General features: G+C 41.8%; 1 protein-coding gene across 1 annotated transcript in view; it reads left to right on the plus strand.

Moving 5' to 3' along the window:
- LOC137018394 (proline-rich membrane anchor 1-like) overlaps positions 1–20,503 on the plus strand; it is a 79,552-nt gene that overhangs the window by 25,605 nt on the left and 33,444 nt on the right. The gene's annotated exons all lie outside the window — the stretch shown is intronic.

The raw sequence follows: 20,503 nt of genomic DNA on the forward strand, positions 1-20,503 counted from the left end.
AGATGATATCTTCTTATCTGAAACATGAATTGTGAATGTTGTTATTTTAGTTGAACTGACATGAAGTTGTAGCCTTCCTACATTAAGAAAAACAATGACAATGATTTATTCACTACTGTCACAGTGAAGGAATTTCCCTTGTGGTGAGTTTGAGTGGCACAATATATCACAATATGCAATATTATGGCTTTATATATTTATAGCTTTATATATTTTTCTGGCTATATAAATAAGAGTTACAGTGTAGTCAGCGGACTCAAAGGTGAAGGAGATTCAAAAACAAAACAGGCTTTATTAATAATCCACTTACTCTGAATGAACACACAGGAGAATAACGCAAACCACACAATGCATAAACAAAAAATGACCAAGAACAATTGAAACACAGTGCTATATAAACAGGGGTAGAACATTTTTGAAAATGACCAAAACGCATCTTAATACCAGGTGTAAATAGGGCCTGAGTCTTAATTAAAGGAAACCTATTGCAAAATTAACTTTTATAAAGTGTTTGAACACAGATGTCTGTCCACAGTGTGTGTAAACAACCAGCCTATAATGGTAAAAATCCACCCACTCCTTTTTTCTTAATCCCCATAAATCATAAACAGTCTCTCCAGATTTCCCCCTACTCTTATGTAAGTGAGTTACGTAAGCCCCGCCCATGACTGGTGATGGAATGTGCCCAATTAGCTTAGCTCCTCCTCTGAGTGAGCTGTACACAGTCCTCAATGTTTAACTCCTCTCTAGAACATTTAGCAGCAGCATTGAAGTAAAAAATGTATTCTTATTAAAGCTACTAAAGTTATTTAATCAAGAGCAGTGAGTGATTTGTTTGGTTTATATTAACAGCACATAAAGCAATAGGTACTGTATTTTACGCTGCTGTCATTTTAATAGACAGATCTAATATACACATGCGATTTCTTTCCCTGTTGTTTACATTCACAGACATACCGACTGTGTGAACTTTGTTTTCGACATAACCTTGTGTGTATTTGATAGTTTAAGAGCAATAAGACATGTAAAATAAATCAGTTTAATACTCACAGGATGTGCCATCTTAAGGCCAGCTTTCTGAGCGCGTACTTCGGATGTGTTATGGCTTCAAATCACATGCAAATAATTACCTTTCGTGATGACAAAGAACTGCAATATCATGTGATTTTGGCCACAATAGAGGTGATAATGGAAACCAAACAGATGTTTTGTTCATTTTTGGCAGAGTACCCGAGGCACAAGTTGTACAGGCTTTGCCCTCTTCTGGAAAGCGAGGTGGGGAGCAGCAGCTCATTTGCATTTAAAGATACATGCATGAAAACAGCATGTTTTTCCTTCCACTTAAAATGGGCATTTACAACATGGAATAATAAATTATCTGGGGGGTATTTTGAGCTGAAACTTCACAGACACATTCTGGGGACACCTATGACTTGTAAAAAGTGGTATAATAGGTCCCCTTTAAGTAAAAAAGAGCCAGTTGGCAAAAACATACATTCTTCACTATTGTTGCCATTAGTTTATTTAACATACAATACACATGCATGAAGTCTAAAACAAGAAGGCCATAGCCTTTTGAAAAAGAGAAAACACGTGAACATCGCAGTTGCGGTGGTTGCTTGCATTCCTCTGTGGTTGGCTTGTCTGCAGGTATTATAATATTGCAGTTATCGCGACAGCCCTAATGTGTTTTGCACTGATGGCGCAGTAGAAGGCATTGCGTGGTGTGTCAGCCTTAAGCTGCTCTTTTGGTTTGGTACCAGTGACATGCCATCAAGGGAAAACTGAGAGGCCTGTCAAATCGGCAGCAGACAGAGAAGGGGCCTCAGACAGCCCAAATCACTCACACAGCAAAAAAGGATAGAGGCTCCCAAACTCTCTCACTCTGGGCTATACTATGATAACACGATAACTTATTTTACATTGTGTTGTATCAATTTTTTTTTCTTTTAGGTAATCATAAAATGTGTAAGGTTGATGGCACAAAATTGACCTTTAATATATGCAGATACAGATGGCGTCCTGACAAAGTCCTAACAGTCCTTGCTAATATTTTGGAGCAGGAGAGAACCAGGAAATGTCAAAATAAGATCAAGGCGCCCCTTGCAATAGCTTTTGTAAAGGAGAGTTCAAAGCTATCAGGGTCCAATAAGATCAGTGCAAGCATTCTGCAGTCTGCCCAAGCATGAGAGCTTAGGGTTTACTTAAAGAAAAGACTTCAGTTTCGTCCACATTACCTTGAGACCAGATGCAGTCCTTTTCTCTCACACAGGAAAGAAGATCATCCTGGTTGAGCTTACTGTACCATGGTAAGAGGGGTGTGAAGAGGCATTTGAAAGGAAATCTGAACGTTACAGGGAGCTAGTGCAAAACTGCCGAGAGAAAGGCTGGCAGACATGACTGTACCCTGTTGAGGTGGGATGCTGGGGCTCAATCAGTCTGGAAACTGCTGACAGCTGTTGGACTGAGAAGATCAGACAGAAAAAAGGCGGTGCGAAGACTAGGGGAGGCAGCAGAGAGAGCCTCCTGTTGAATTTGGAATAGGAGGGAGGAAGTGAGCTGGCAGGGAGAAGGGAGTGAGTAGTGGCTGGCCACCACTGCTGACCCGCCAACAGGAGAGTGTTATGGTTAAGGGGTCGAAACACTCAATGATAGTTGGTTACCATCTGATGAGACAACCTCCTGGCTAAGAGCTCCAGTCATTGCAAATGACTGAAGGAGTAGCATCCAAGGATGTATGCTATCACTACCATTATATCACTTTCTGCAGTATCTTCAACACTTTTTTGTCTATTTTTATGAGCTGTAGTTTTAACTCAAACATTTTTGGCTACATCACATTTTGTGAAAACCTGACAATGAAATAAAATCCCATATGATGTCAAGACTGGCCATAATGAGAAGTTGGACACGAGAGCCACTGAGCTGTCATGGAGTTTTATTTGCATTAGTACAGCAAGCCACTGTAACTTTTGACCCTTTATTATTAGGATTTATTGCTACAGGTGTTACAGAAACAAAACATTTCTCCTCCTTATATTTGTTATAGTTCCCTTTCTGCGTGATTGCGTCGTGAAGCACTTATGAAATTAGTCCAATGGGGTGACAGAACGCCATAGGCAGGTGACGTCACTGACCAGGAACTATAAAGCCTACCCGAAAACACTCTCATTCAGCTTCTGTGCCTTCAGCAAGCACTACATGTGAAATCGTTTGTCCTATTTATTGTTGTCTGTCTACTAACATTATATTATGGCGAGCAAACAGCATTTCAGAAAGTGTGTTTTCCCTGCATTTTGGGCAGAGATACACACCAGATGAGTGTTGTTTGTTTGGGAGTGCAGCATGTTCAGGCAGCTTTTGAGGAAGTTGCTTGTGGTCATTGTGATTTTCTTCATGAAGCTGCACTCCCGTTGAGCCCCGCTGAGGAGGGTGGCTCGGCTCGTGTTCCTCGCGACCCGAGGCAGACCGGCGCCTGATGTCGTGGGGTTTGCAAAATTAATCTAACAGAGGGTTTTTGAGATGGGCACTGCCCTGTCTCAGCCCTCACCTGTTGGATTTAATGTCTCTTTTCGGAGTCAGGAAGCACGCGCTGCGGTTTCTTTCTCTCCAGTTGAGAAAGCTGCACTGATGACATCCAGTTCTGAGGAGTTGGATGTTATTAGTGTGGAAACAGGTTAAGCTGAAAACTCGCCACTTCAGTTTTCTTGTTAGTGAGGAGTTCGTGGAGGTGTTCACTTGTGCTTGATTTTAATATTGAAATCAACCGAGAAACAAGAGCTGCAAGTCAAAGACAAAATAGATGAAAGTTTTCCATCTAGATAAGCTCAACCTCCACATCGCGGCTTACGGTTTTTCCCGACCTCCACACTGAGGTGTCGGGGTCGTGGAATAAGCCTTTCTCACACCAAATATTTTACATCATGTGATGTGTAGGGTATGAGAAAGCACGGTTATGGTGGCTGCTGGCCGGGCAGCCGAGGCCGACTACGAACTTCTCACACAGACAACACCAGACAGAGTGTTGCTACCTGTACTCCCCCTCCAAGGAAATGGGAGGCGGGGCAACGCTCACAGGCAAAGTCCTCGAAAGGGCAAGATGGATCTGAAGATGGATCATCGTTGCTGCTAAGAGCTTCGCTGGAACCGAAGCCAGACAGCATTCCTGCCGGTGTGCCGATTCAGGGCATTGTGCTGGCTACACAAAATACACCAGGCTGGTTCACGGAGTAGTTTTTTCTCTCCAATATGTCAGATGGTGCTCACCTCATTATATGATGCCCATCTGCCTTTTTGGTGCCCTCAGGGGGCACTCTCCGAGGCAGCCAAGTCATTTGTTCCCTGCCGGTGCGCCGATTCAGGGCATTGTGCTGGCTGCCCAAAACACATCAGAAAAAAAAAAAAAAACTGAAAAAAAACCTCTCTCAACAGTGCCCTTCTGTCTTTGATGCCCTCGGGGGGCGCTCTGCCAATCCCGCCGCAATGCTCGGACGCAGTCGTTCCCTGCGCGTCACCTGAGGGTGGCAATATTGTGGCCAAGCCAGTTGTTCCCTGCCAGGGTTCCACTTCAGGGCACTGCTGGCTGCCCATATTTCACCAGAGGCCAGCCTTGAGAGGCTGGTACCCTTAGTAGATTTCCTGACAGAGTGAAGTCTGTCATTTATATCTACAGTGGATCCTGCACACAATAGAAAAAGGGTATGCAGTTCAGCGCCCCCATTCAACGGGGTCCTACCCACAATGGTGGGTCCCGAGCAGGCTCTGGTGATGGCACAAGAGGTAGTGACTCTTCTGCGAAAGGAGGCTATAGAAAGGGATCCTCCTCCCAGCAGGGAGTCAGGGGTTTTTACAGCTGCTATTTCATTGTGCCAAGGAAAGATGTTGGAGTTGTGTCCGATTTTAGATCTACATCAGCTATCGACACAAGTTAGCAATGCTGACAATAATATATATTGTGTCACAAATCAGGTCCGAGGATTGGTTTGTTATGATAGATCTAAAAGATGCATACTCCCATGTATCAATCCTCCTGCGACACAGGAAGTTCCTAAGGTTTGCTTTCGGGGACAAAGCATTCCAATATCGGGTTCTTCTTTTTGGCCTAGCACTGTCACCCCGCACCTTCACCAAATGTGTAGACATGGCTCTGACGCCCTTGCGTATGCAGAGCATCCGCATTCTAAACTACACAGAAGTTTGGTTGATTCTGGCTCAATCAGAGCAGATGGTGGTTCAACATTGAGATGTTGTTCTCACTCACATGAGAAGGTTGGGGTTGAAACTAAACGCAAAGAAAAGTGTGCTTTCTCCAGCTCTGAGGACCACTTTAAGTTGCGAAGATTTTCTTAAATTCTTTTATGGGAAGATTGTCGACCTGCAATCTAAAATACCAAAAGTGCTCGTGGCTCCATCTGTAGACCCGGCTGTGCCGTGTTGCATGGAATGGGGGGAATTTTATCCTATTACCCTTCCAGCCCTGGCTGATGTTGTGTCACATCTTAAACCCTCTTCATCTAAAGGGGATGTTATGCCACCGTGGTTTTTTAAACAGATTTTTGATAGTGTAGGGACCACTGTACTGCTGTTTATTAACAAATGCCTCAGTCAGGGCATTTGCCCAACGGCCTTTAAGCATGCTACTGTTTTTCCATTGTTAAAGAGGCCAAATTTGGCAATAGAGGATCCTAATCACTTTAGACCCGTTTCTAATTTACCTTTTTTAGCAAAGGTCTTAGAAAAAGTAGTTTTTAAACAGTTACAAGCACACATTACGCTGAATGCAATAGATGAGCCGTTTCAGTCAGGCTTTAAGTCTCGCCATAGTACTGAGACAGTGCTTGTTAAAGTGTTAGATGACATTTTGTTGTCACTTGACAATGGCGAGAATGTTATTCTAATTTTGCTCGATCTTAGTGCGGCATTCGATATGGTGGATCACAAGATTTTAATAAATCGTCTTGAACACTGGGTCGGCCTTAAAGGCAATGTGCTGAAATGGTTTGAATCGTATCTCTTGGACAGGTCTTTCTCAGTTAGCAGTGGGAACTGTCAGTCTTCAAGAGTACATCTTCCCTGGGGTATTCCACAAGGGTCGATTCTTGCTCCAATACTTTTCTCCCTTTACATGTTACCCTTGGGGGCTATCTTCAGAAAATATAACGTATTTTTTCACTGCTATGCTGATGATACGCAGATCTATTTGCCCGTGAGAGAGATACAGCCAAATTCATTTGATGCTCTGTTGACATGTTTTCAAGAGGTTAAGGACTGGATGGCTGCAAATTGTTTGATGCTTAATGAAAATAAAACCGAGGCTATTGTGTTTGGACCTAGAAAGCATGAAGTAATCCAGCATTTAAATGCTACTACCCTATCAGGATCTACTAAAGCTAAGGTGAAAAACCTGGGGTTTGTTTTGGACAGTGAGTTAAAGATGAATTGTCAAATAAACTCAGTTGTCAGATCATGTTTTTTTAATCTACGTCTGTTAGCAAAGACTAAATCATTTCTATCTTCATCGGATCTTGAGAAGGCAATCTCAGCTATGGTTTTTTCTCGAATGGATTACTGTAACTCCCTTTACTTTGGAGTTGATGGTAAAGCACTAATGCGTCTGCAGAAAATTCAGAACGCAGCAGCGAGAATGATCAAGTCTGCAAAAAAACATGACTCTGTGACTCCGCTTTTAATTTCACTGAAGTGGTTGCCAGTACGTTATCGAATTGTTTTTAAGATTCTTGTACTTGTTTTTAAGGCCATTCACAATTTAGCGCCTACTTACTTATCTAGGATGGTGACAGTGTATACTCCGTCAAGATCCTTGAGATCTGAAAAAAAATATCTGCTTGCCGTTACTAAGACAAAATACAAACACAAAGGTGATCGAGCCTTCTCTCGAGCCGGTCCTAAATTGTGGAACGATCTCCCAGTCGCGATTAGATCCATAAAATCTTTACCTGTTTTTAAAGCCATGTTGAAATCACATTTGCTTAATTCTGAATGCAAGTTCTAATGATTGAGAGTGATGTTTAATGTGTGTTATGTGTGTGCTTTGTATTGTTTTATTTATTTATTTATTATTATTATTTTTTTTCTACTTTTGTTCTTTCTTGGCACTGTGAAGCACTTTGGACAACTAACGTTGTATTAAATTGGTGCTATATAAATAAATAAATACAAATACAATACTTATCTAGGCGTGGTATGGGATTCAGTGATTATGCACGCCTGTATATCTCCGGCTCGCATAGCATAAATTCTCACTACCGTCTTAAGACATAAAGCTAGGTCAGTCACTCACTGTCAAACAGTTCAGAGACTGTTAGGTCTTATGGCAGCAGCGTCCAACATAATACCTGGCGTGCTGAACATGAGACCACATCATACTTCGTATGATCAGAGTCACACAGCGATGCTTACGTGCCCTAGTCATATGGAAGCAACCTTGGTTTTTGTCCCAGGGACCTTTGCTGGGGGCTCTCAGTCGTTGCGTCACGTTAACGACAGATGCATCCCTCACGGGCTGGGGGGCGATCATAAGTGGTCGCTCGACTCGAGGTCTGTAGCAGGACCATCATCTTTCATGACACATAGAACTGCCGGGAGATGATGGCGGTATTTCTAGCTCTGAAATATTTCTTTCCAGACCTCAGGGACCATCATGTGTTCGATCAGACAACACATCGGTGGTCTCATATATTTCATCAGGGGGGGTCTGAGGTCAAGCCCCTTATACAAGCTGGCGAATCAGATCCTCCTGTGTTCCCAAGGGAAACTGCTCTCCCTTAAAGCAGTATATATCCCAGTACCTGAATGTGGGAGCAGACATCCTGTCGAGGCAGGGGCCGAGGCCCGGGGAATGGAGACTTCACCCCGAGGTGGTGAAGTTCTCATATGGGAGAACTACGGCGAAGCCCAAGGGGATCTGTTTGCATCTCGAGAGACTATATAATGTTTGCATCTCAATGTCAAACCCAACACCTACGCATTTCCCCCAATTTCGCTGCTCCCGGGAGTTCTGGAGAGAGTTTGCCGGGACGGGGCCCGTCTGCTATTAGTAGCCCTGTTCTGGCCGGCCCGAGTATGGTTCTTGGACCTGGTATCTCTCCTCGACGAGTCTCCGATGGAGATTCCGATCAGGAAGGACCTTCTCTCTCAGGCGGGCGGTCTAATACTGCACCCCCGCCCGGAGTTATGGAAGCTGTGGGCGTGGCCTCTGAGGGGGCACAGCTCTTAGATTCCGGTCTCTCAACTGAGGTTGTTGAGACCATTCTCCAATCTAGAGCTGGAACTCTACGCCTTGAAGTGGAGATTTTTCACTTCTTGGTGTGGAAATCTTCAGGATTATCCCCCTCCACGCTAAAGGTGTATGTGGTGGCCTTAGCTGCTTACCACGCTCCTTTCAGTGGGGTATCTTTGGGGAGACACCCGCTTATCACTCGTTTCCTCCGTGGCACTTTGAGGCTTAGACCTGCAGTTTGCACAAGAGTACGGCTTGGGTTTTTGGCCATTGTGTTACAAGGCCTTTCTATGGCCCCCTTCAAGCCTATCGAAGAGATTCCAGAGAATTTCTCACACTTAGACAGTGTTCCTCCTTGCTATTACGTCTCTCAAGTGAATTGAAGATTTTCAACCCCTGTCGGTATCTCCATCGTGCTTCAAATTTGCATAGGTCCTCACTAATACTGTGAGACCTATTGTACTGCAGGCCTTCTGTCCTCCTCCATTTATGATGTCGGACCAGGAAAAGCTTATCTGCTTATTACCACAGAGCTATGCCATGTGGACTAAGTCTAATCAAATCTTTGTATGTTTGGGTCACCTAAAAAGTGTACCCTGCATCCAAGCATAGAACGAGCAACTGGGTGGTTGAGGACATCTCACTGGCTTATGAGTCGGCTGGTCAGCCTTCACCTTTGGCTGTTAGCCCACTCTACGAGGAATATGGCAAAATGTTGGTGATGTGGCAGGCTGGTCCTCACCGCTCACATTCATGGGGTTTATGAACTAGACCTTGGCTCCACTTCAGGGGCACAGGTGTTACTGTGAGTTGTGCGCCTCGGCTTGACATGAACGGTCATCGCTCATATGGCGACGTTGGGATATGCTCCACCTATGCGTAAGCTGCCGACACAGGTAACTGACCTAGCACAAAACAGATTTCTTTATGTGCATAATTATTAACCCTCTGGAGTCTGAGGCTGATTTGGGGCCTGGAGAAGTTTTGACATGCCCTGACATTTGTGCTTTTTTCAGTTGTTCATAAACATATTAATGGAAAAAGTGTCATAACACTGTATTCAGCACAAACTAGGCTACAATAATATGTGAGGAACATGTATGTACATGTTTGTGTTTTTGAATGAATAACATTTATGCGTGGTTATTGAAAAAACAAAATACTTAAGTCACTGAAATAAGGCCAAAAAAGTATAGTAAATCTGTGTTTACAATACTTTAGGGTATTGGAGGTTGTAAACTAGAGTTTTTGCTTCAAAATTATGTAAAAATTATGTTGCCTACTCCTTCATATAAAACAATATATTGATTTAGTTTTTGTAAGACACTTTTTTGCAGAGAAACACTGTATGCATGGAGGCATGAATCACCACTGAATAATGGGCCATTCTCACCTGAGAAGACAAAAGAATTGGATAGTAATGAGCTGAAATGACTTGCATATTAATGAAGCATTTCAGTCAGGTAGGCTGTGAAAAAAACCTTCTGTGATGTCTCAAGCTCATCATGATAAAACATACAGAAAAATATTATTACAATATAAAGTAATGGTTTTATATTATACTTTAAAATATAATGTATTTCTGTGATGCAAAGAGTGAATATAGGCTTTTGGTTTAAAAGCATGCACATTTGGAGAAATATTGGATTCTCATGTGCTTATGTCAATTTTCTGTACAGAGGAGTTATATTTATTTAATATTCATTGTCATTACTATGAGCGCTGGTGTTTTCAATTCATCCTTGAAGTCGGAGGGTGCTCTCTGTGCATTTTTAGTCCACAAATTCATCTAAAAGAAGAAGAGGCTATTCCATGAATGGAGTTTCCAATTCATACTGCAGCCGGAGGGCGCTAAAGAAACAAAAACTCAAAATTCTAAAATTCATCTATAGAAGAAAAGAAAACAGGAACTAACTGCATGTCTTCTAAAGCTCCCTAACCATGACTTTTACATCCAGATCAACACTTTTCAAGATAATAAATACACAATTGAGACGATGAATGCATGCATTGCCTCTGAATTTGCGTCTGAATAGCGTTGGCTCCGTGGGCGTGGCCACATTAGCGGATAATGAGCTGAATCACGGACTTCTGACATGGCTCTCTTTTCATACACATTACATAAACACAGAAGGTTTGTTTTCGACTTACATGATTTAAAACCTGACATCTTAACATTTTTTTAGACATAAGTTTAATTTTTCTGTGATTAGTATTCACTAAGTTACAGTTCATTTTCTGAGAACTATCAGATTGGACTTCGTTCAGAGGGAGAGGAGAAATCACGCATCATGTTAATTTTCTTTATTTTACAAAAAGCACAACATTTTGTTTTTACTCTGAGTAAAATAAAGTACAAATAAAAGAAGATATTCTATAGTTTCAATTGATATATTACTTATGTCTCTATGACAAAAAATGACGGAGTATTTTAAGTCTGTTTTGCTGCAATGTGAAAAAAAAACCTGCAAAATGCACCAGCGCGTTTTCAGACCTCAGAGTGTTAAGCATGTATATATATATATATATATATATATATATATATATATATATATATATATATATATATATATATATAATATGGGATTATTACCAGGAATTGATTTGAATATACAATAAATATTGTATGTTCGCAACTGTCCAGTGTGTGCATGGGGATGTGAGGCAGTACCCCAGAGCTGAAGTAGTTGTGTGTGCACAAGAACAGTCATTTCTGATGAATGTTGTTATAGTTGATGATCTGCCTGCTGATATGATTTTAGGAAGAGACTTACCCATACTTTATGAACTGCTACAAGCCTCCATGAACTCTGAGACTGTTGTTACTGCTGCCATTGTTTCTAAATCATGTCCTGCTCTTACCCGGGCAGAGCAGGTTTGCAGCCACTGCCAGATTTGCACAGTAGTCTGTTGCAGGGCGGGACCAAGGGCCCAAGAAAACCACGTCGACAACGTCGGCTCGAAAAGTACCTGGGTTCTCCAGTCCCTGAGACCTCTGTGGAGGGCCTCAAAGCTGATGACTGGAGGATCCCAGAGAACATTGGGGAACTTAAAAGAAAGGATGAGTTGCTTAAGTCACTGTTTGAAAAAGCTGCCAGGGGGGAAAATTCGAACCTGTGTGATGAAAAGTATGTGACTTTGAATGATGTGTTGTACCTGCAAACTAATGATGTTACTCGTTTAATTGTTCCTAAATGTTGTAGACCACTTGTCTTGCACCTCGCACACACCATTCCATGGGCTGGTCACTTGGGACAGCAGAAAACATATACTTGCATCAGTTCACGTTTTCATTGGCCGTCACTTTACACTGACGTACAGACATACTGTAACACATGTGCAACATGTCAAAAGACCAGTGCTGTGTCACAGCGGGGCCGAGCACCTTTGTACCCTCTCCCTGTTATCTCTACTCCATTCAGGCGCATCGCCATGGATATTGTGGGGCCACTTGAGAGGAGCAGTGCGGGACACCAATACATCCTGGTGATATGTGACTACGCAACCAGATACCCTGAGGTCTTCCCACTCCGTTCCATTACCACCTCAAAGATCATCCAAGCCCTTGTACAGTTGTTCTCCAGGGTAGGAATCCCTGAGGAGATTCTGACAGACCAAGGGACAAACTTCACATCGCGGCTAATGGGGCAGCTTCGCCGCCAGTTGGGCATCACAGCCATAAGGACCAGTGCCTATCATCCACTGACAGATGGCTTGGTGGAGCGGTTTAATCAGACGTTGAAAAATATGCTGCAGAAGTTTGTGTCAGACACGGGACGTGACTGGGATAAATGGCTTCCATTTCTACTGTTTGCTTATCGAGAGGTACCTCAAGCTTCAACCGGTTACTCCCCTTTCGAGCTACTATACGGCTGGCAAGTTCAAGGACCCGTGGACCTGATACGGAAGAGCTGGGAAGATCCTGCTTGCAGAGAAGGGGAGAAGGGTGTTGTTCAGTATGTGTTGGAAATGAGGGACCGACTTGAGCGTTATCAAGAACAGGCAAGAGAGAACCTGAAAGAAGCACAAAGAGCTCAGAAAACGTGGTACGATCAGAACGCGAGACAGAGACAGTTACAGCCGGGGCAGAAGGTACTACTACTGTTACCAACCACAACCAACAAGCTGCTGGCCAAATGGCAAGGGCCATACACCGTGGTGAGGAAGATGGGACCGGTGACCTATGAAATACACCATCCCGATAAGGGGAAAGCCAAGCAGACGTATCACATCAACCTGCTCAAAGAATGGAAAGAGCCATCTGTAAAGCAAGGGACCGCAATGCTGGTGAGAGAAGTGACTGAAGTGATGGATGAGGAACCAGAGCCAGAAGCCAGGGCACAGAGAGAACCAGCTGAGGTGAAATTGGAGCACGTGCAGGACCCCAACAGAGCTCAGCTGCAAAGCCTCCTGGAACAGTTCCCCACTTTGTTCTGCCAGCGGCCGGGGAGGACCAAGTTAATCCACCACACAATCCACCTCACTGACCCAACACCATCAAGACAGCGACCCTACAGAGTGCCTGAAAGGTTGGTGGGACCCTTGAAAGAGGAAGTGAAAACAATGTTGGAAATGGGAGTGATTGAGCCATCCAGAAGTGAGTGGAGCAGTCCAATAGTCATTGTTCCGAAGAAAGACGGAACCCTACGAGTTTGCATAGACTTCCGTAAGCTAAACGCACAGTCCCGTTTCGATGCTTACCCCATGCCGCGAATAGATGACTTGCTGGAGAGAATTGGAAAGGCCCGATTCATTACCACCCTGGACCTGTGCAAGGGGTATTGGCAGGTGCCCCTTGACAATGACTCCAGACAGTACACGGCCTTCAGGACACCGATTGGGCTGTACCATTTTACAGTTCTTCCCTTTGGCCTGCATGGGGCACCTGCCACGTTTCAATGACTGATGGACCAAGTGCTTCAGGGATTTGAGGGGTGGGCAGCTGCCTACTTGGATGATGTGGTGATCTTCAGTAACTCCTGGGAGGAACATCTGAGACATTTAAAAGATACCCTAAGACGAATCCAGGAGGCAGGACTCACCCTCAACGTCGGGAAATGTGAGTGGGCAAGGCAGGAGACCAGTTACCTGGGTTATAACCTGGGCAATGGCAAACTGAGACCCCAAGTGGACAAAGTCGAAGCCATCCAAAGAAGCCCACGGCCTAAAACGAAGAAGGAGATGAGATCCTTTCTAGGCCTGGTGGGTTGGTATAGGAGATTCATTCCTGACTTTGCCACCATCGCTACACCGCTTACTAACCTGCTGGCAAAAACGGCAAAGAGCCCGATTGAGTGGACCGAGGACTGTGAGCTAGCTTTTGGATCTCTCAAAGAGAGAATGTGTTCCAGTCCGGTCCTGCAAAGCCCTGACTTCAACCAGAGATTCCTGGTCCAGGTAGATGCCTCAGCCACAGGAGTTGGGGCTGTCCTGGCCCAGGGGGAGGTGGGAGCAGAAAAGCCAGTGGTCTACATCAGCAGGAAGCTGTTGCCCAGGGAGACCAGGTACTCGACTGTGGAGAAGGAATGTCTCGCTATCAAGTGGTCCCTTGAAAGTCTAAGATATTATCTCCTGGGGAGGGAGTTTGATCTGGTCACAGACCACAGAGCACTGACGTGGATTCAGACAATGAAAGACCACAACTCCAGAGTAATGAGGTGGTACCTAAGCCTCCAACCCTACAAATTCAGTGTGCGGAACAGACCAGGACGACAAAATGTGGTTACCGACTACCTGTCGCGGTACCCTGGACAGTACGCAGCCGAGAGAAGGGGGAGGTGATGTGATAAAGTAGATATTCCCCGCTGGGCACGCACGCACACACACACACGCACCTAAATACCTACCCCATTCACGCTCCATTTCCCTCTCCTTACCTGATGTTTCTGCCGTCGGCAAGGCGGGTGCACACGCTGGGCCGATGGCCCATGGACATTCCTCTACATCACATTTCCCTTTAACACAGTTTCATGGCTGATCCTTATACACACACACATTGTCTTTGTCTTGTGTTTTGTCTTCATTCAATTGTTTTTTTGTCTGGGTTTAGTCGGTCTTTCGGTGGGTAAACGCTGTGTCGGCCAAACAGAGCACACGGAGAGCGCCTGTTTATGACGTAACGGATGGTTGCGCCGGCGCAGTGCAACCGGAAGCCGGCTAAACCATTGTCTTGTGTGGGGTAGGGAGATTATGTGTAAGATATGTGTTGAAATATTACGTGTTTTTGTGTTATTGAGGACAATGAATATATTTATTTGAATTACCCGTGAGAATTTTTGTTTAAGGTTGATTTAGTGAGTCTTGTGAAAGATTTAAAATGTCCAATGTATAATACTTACCCTTTTAATGAATTATGCCAAAAGGGGGTGGAGTCTGTCATATAAAAGGGGAGGCTAGACTCACATTCATTACTTGTTAACCAAGTCGGCGAGAGTGTTGTGGTGGAACCTCAAGCAAAACCCCAAAACCATTGTATATTGTGGATACAGTTTTCGTCTTTATTTTTTTGTTTTATTGTTTTGGTACTTTTGGGTTTTTGTGTGCACCTGTACATAGACTTCACTGTGGACTGCTTTATTTCTGGCACTGTAAATAAAGTACACCCTGCACGGAAGTGCTGTGCGAGTAAGCCATCATTTTTTTTTTTCCTCACGGACTCCCGTTACTCCCCCCCCCCAAAGCGAGTAGTGGTACTCGCTTCACTACAAGCTGCAAACAAACAAACAAACAAAATAATCATTCATTAATCGTAATTGAGGTAAATTGTTCAATTAATTGAGATTTTGATTTAAGGTCATAATCGTCCAGCCCTACAATACATACAAGCCCCTATTATTATACTGCACTATATTGTATTAAAAAGGTTTACCATGCATCATTTTGCTCAGAGTGACAGTGTAAATGCTTCATGTCTTTAAATCCATATGTGAAGCATGTATATTATTTCCTGAAATATTTTTGTTGACCAACATACACTTTAAGATCTCTTAAGATCTTAAGATCTTGGAAATCTTAAAAACGTAAAAAGCTTCAGGTCAGCTCAAATTCTGTGGCTCTTTACTAGCATGACAGTTTGTGTATGAATTAAGTGTTATTTGTAAATATTGTTGAGCTAAATATAATTTAACGTTTTAGTCATTATTTTTACTGCTTCGAAATGCATGCTGTTAATGAAAACACTGTTGAATCGGATACAGTTCCTGTACGAATAAAAACAATATTATATAACACAACATAATTACGTAACCACAATGAATGAATGTACATGGTGAATTAAGTTGTATGCACATGCCTTACAAATCATAAATCTGCATTCAGATTTCAGAATAATTATTTTGACATTTGTAATAGAAATGTTGAGGTGTCTCGTCTGTCAGCTGATCTGATATTCACTACTGTAATGAAGATACAACTTTTTAATAAAAAGTAGGGGAAATTCCCGTTTAAATGTTTAGGATATTCAGATATAAAAACATCCACTCGTTAGGTAATGTTTTCATTAAAATCAAATGATTACCTATTAATTCAATAGAATATGAGGGAAAACTAGAGAATACCAATAACCACACTAGAGAAAACCCTTAACCAGAACACTCTTAATGTGGTGGATCAACACAGAAGATATCATCAGATATCATCCATAAAACATAGAATGTTCATTTTTGACTGATGAGAGTCTTATGCAAGTGATAACCAAGTTATTCCCATTACAAAAAAGGAGAGAAATTACTGCATTAATTATTGACCATTTGGCATCCAGGACCAGAACTGATTGCTTCACCCCCCAAAGAACAGAATCCATGTGGTAACCATGACTGGACTATATCTGGCCTGATTCGTGTCATCCTGAAGCAACTCTCATTAAATTGATACTATTCAGATTTTCCAGTGAAACTAAGTAGAGGTGGAATCCAAGCTGTTAATGTTAAAACATTCCAGTCTTCTGGAAATTAATCTTTTATTTATGAAAGCTGTGGAACATCCCCTCCTGGCTATTAAACAGGGACTTGTTATGAGCTCTCTGTTTTGGAATCATTTCACTTGGTGAATTCGTTTGTTACACATTGCCTCTTTTTTGCCTGAGAACTTGGTATAAGGAAGCCAGCTCCCAAAGGAAAACCCAGCTGGCAGCTATTTCTCCACTAATGAGCTTGCCCAGTCTGCCAAAATGAAGAGAGAGAGACATGTTTAATGCCTTCCTTTATATGCATGCAAACACATCATTTAGCTATGCCCAATGACCGATGCACCGCAAATGGTGCTTCTTCAAACACTCGCTAAAATGTCCCAGTGAAGGCTTGGATTATTACCCCAATCATTGCTTTATGGCTTCTGCATGCTGAAGACCGGTGCAGCTCACTTATTGTAATGAGTTTAATGGAATTAGAGGCACTGGAGGGAAAAGCTAAAGCAGTTTTGTTGAACAGTTGCTCAGTGCATATAGTGAAGAATAGATTTTAGAGGAGAGAAATGTGGTGCTTTGTGATTTTTGACTGCTGTAAACAAATGATAAAGCATCCCGGTCATTGAACAATAGTGCAATTATGATAACGAAGACTCTAAACAAATGGACATTCAGAACCCTCAGTCTGGATAGGACGTGCAAACTTCAATCTGTCTTTTTTCTCCTCTCCGCTGAGCATGCGGCACTGTTAAATGCGGTCATGCATAGTTATAGTCAACACATCTTGAAATAACTTTTTGGGTGAACATGTCACATTTGAAATGCTGATTAGACTCAGGCTTGGATCTAAGAGACAATGGGGCTAAGAAGGCTACGATTGTCTTTGAAATATTAACGTTCATAACAATAGTGTTGTGATCATGTGTAAAATGTATTTGCACAAAATTATGCACTATCAGCCTGTTTTTTTTATCACCAGGGTAAAAATGTGCACATACACCATGGATGACTTTTCTTATTGATTAATATTTGATTGTATTAGTTGCACTAGTGTTTGAAAATGATAAATGTATGTAGGTAGTCCTGTTATTGGGCAACTTCTGTTACGTTGAGGTACCTTTTGAACTCTCTCTCTCTTTTTAATGCCTGTGTTGTAATTTCTATAAAAGAGTATACACGACTTTCATAAATATGCTCTGGTTAAGCTCAGGCACTTAAAAAAGAACCATGGTGATATTTTGTTTAATTAATTTGCCTGCTTTACGTGTTAAAATAGAAAAATGGAAACATCAGCTCAATCCAAAGTATTGCTTTTTCCCCCCTCAGTTCAACATTTGCTTAACCTATTGGAGCCCCACCCCCCTTTGAGCTACAACCTTGACAATGACAAACCTGAACTCAAACTCATATCTTTTCTGAACCCTTTGGAGTATGTGCACAGTTGTTGTATGTTTTTATGGAATTACTTTATTACTGTTGCTTAAGTATGTCTGTCATATAACAGAGGCCGGATACTGATGCTAAACCCTTAGATATTTCAAAAGATGTATAAATTGTCAACATTCGTAACATTTATCTAGAAAAAAAAAAAAGTTAAATATCCACTTTATTAACCCTCTGGTTTTGTTTAGTCATTTTAGACTGAAAAAAATTGCTACTTCATCGGAATGGTACGAAATACACTTTATGGCAGTCGCTATGTGACCCCCATAAAAAATTGTGGACTTGATTCGAAAAAGCTAAATGGTCGTTAAAAAAAAAAATAGTGTTGTTCACAGTGTAAAATAATTGCCATAGGAAATGAATGGAAAATAGGTAAAAATACAGAGAATTTTTTTTTGTACAATCTACAAATCAGCCACGATGCAGAAAAAAAGTGCAAAGCAATGAAGGGGTGACACTCTAAAATATCAAGAGTGCAAAACAGACACATTCCATCCAACTCCACACCCCACAGACACATATATGAACTGGTGTGACTGTAACACAAAGCAAGTTTTTTGAAATGCATGAAAAAAATCAATCAGCCACAATGCAGTAAAAAATTAACAGCAAGGAAGAGGTTACACTCTAAAATATCGAGAGTACAAAACAGATACACCCTCTCAAACACACACTTACTTACACACACAGACAACACACACTATCATTTGCTACTAGCTTTCGCCCATCCTGAGGTGACTAGAGAGTACATCAGCTCTCAGTGGATCCAGCCTCTTAAGAAGAACTCAGATGACCAACACCTTTGAAGAGACGGCGCCAACTCCTGCGAGAACTTCAGATGACGCAGTATCTAGATCAACATGCACATTCCCAAATTTCTATATATTCTAATTATTGTTAATATGTAATTCATTATTTCCAGGAGCTCATTGCTTCTACCTGTGATTGTAAATTAAATTGCCTAAATTATTACATTATTACATTATTCTCTGTAAAGCTGCTTTGAAACAATATGTGATGAAAAGCGCTATACAAATAAATGTGAATTGAAATGTAAATGTGAACTATCGTACACACACAAATGAAGTGGTGTGGCTGTAGCAATATGGCATAATTCAGCCAGAAGACTCAAAATAAGAGGTTGAAATCAGGTTGATATAGCTCTGATAAAGCATTCATGTTCATTTTTGTACAAAGTACAAAGTGACTAGTAAAATTAATGCAAAAACTGACACTTCAAATCAGCATCTCAAACAAAAAAAAATGTAAACCTTGACAAAAAGTAGCCTTTGAGAATGTTAAAATATGTATTAACCATGTTTAAATCCTTTTTTTTTTTTTTTTTTTTTTTTCAGGTACAAAACATTTTTTTGTACCTGCATCAGCAAATTATTCACAGAAATTTAAAGCAAACAAGTTTAAGTTTGCTTGTTTATTTACTCATTTATTTAAATATTTTTCATCTAAAGGTGCCCTAGAATAAAAATTTGAATTTTCATCGGCATAGTTAAATAACAAGAGTTCAGTAAATGGAAATGACATACAGTGAGTCTCAAACTCCATTGTTTCCTCCTCCTTATATAAATCTCATTTATTTAAAATACCTCCGAAGAACAGGCGAATCCCAACAAAACACAGACTGTTACGTAACAGTCGGGATGTACGCCCCCAATATTTGCATATGCCAGCTCATGTTCAAAGGCATTACACAAGGGCAGCCAGTATTAACGTCTGTGCACAGCTGAATCATCAGACTAGGTAAGCAAGCAAGGACAATAGCCAAAAATGGCAGATGGAGCAATAATAACTGACATGATCCATGATATCATGATATTTTTAGTGATATTTGTAAATTGTCTTTCTAAATGTTTCGTTAGCATGTTGCTAATGTACTGTTAAATGTGGTTAAAGTCACCATCATTTCTAACTGTATTGACAGAGACAAGAGCCGTCGCTATTTTCATTTTTAAACACTTGCAGTCTGTATAATTCATAAACACAACTTCATTCTTTATAAATCTCTCCAACAGTGTAGCATTAGCCGTTAGCCACAGAGCATAGCCTCAAACTCATTCAGAATCCAAGGTAAACATCCAAATAAACACTGTACTTACGCGATTAGACATGCTGCATGACGAACAATTTGTAAAGATCCATTTTGAGGGTTATATTAGCTGTGTAAACTTTGTTTATGCTGTTCAAGGCAAGCGCAAGCTCTGTGGGCGGGGAGTGTGAGCATTTAAAGGGCCAGCAGCCCCAAAATAGGCAGTTAAAAAAAATTATTAGAAAAGAAATCTATGGGGTATTTTGAGCTGAAACTTTACAGACACATTCAGGGGACACCTTAGACTTATATTACATCTTGTAAAAAAACGTTCGATGGCACCTTTAATATTATTATCACGGGAAATGACGAGGATGATATGTGAATCAGTGTCCATCATTTTGCGAGCAACTGGTGATAAAGAAAAATGCCACATCATAATATTGAAAATATTTCCATTTTAAACCATAAAGATGAGCCAGTGGATATCAAACAAACAATGTGCAAATTTTGCATGAGAGTTATGTGTTACGTTTGCTGGTGTAGAGATGAGGCAGATACGGATTTCCACAATACATTCAATACTTTAATATAAACGAAGGCAGAGAACACCATACAAACACTAACACAAACAGAGAACGGACCAGGAGTGAAGGGAGTGAGTGCAATATATGGGGAGTGCTGACAATAGAGTCCAGGTGCAGGTGATGAGTGACGATGAGGAGCTGACGAGGGAAGTGAGTGCAGGTGTGGAGAACAGAAGGATCTTGGGAAATAGAGTCCAGGGGAACACGGGATCTGTAACAGTACCTCCCCCTCCCGGTAGGCGCGTCCTCGCGCCGTAGATGTAACAACCGGGAGGGGGGCGGGCGCC

Source organism: Chanodichthys erythropterus, chromosome 4 (genome assembly GCF_024489055.1).
Source record: "Chanodichthys erythropterus isolate Z2021 chromosome 4, ASM2448905v1, whole genome shotgun sequence".
Taxonomy (NCBI): domain Eukaryota; kingdom Metazoa; phylum Chordata; class Actinopteri; order Cypriniformes; family Xenocyprididae; genus Chanodichthys; species Chanodichthys erythropterus.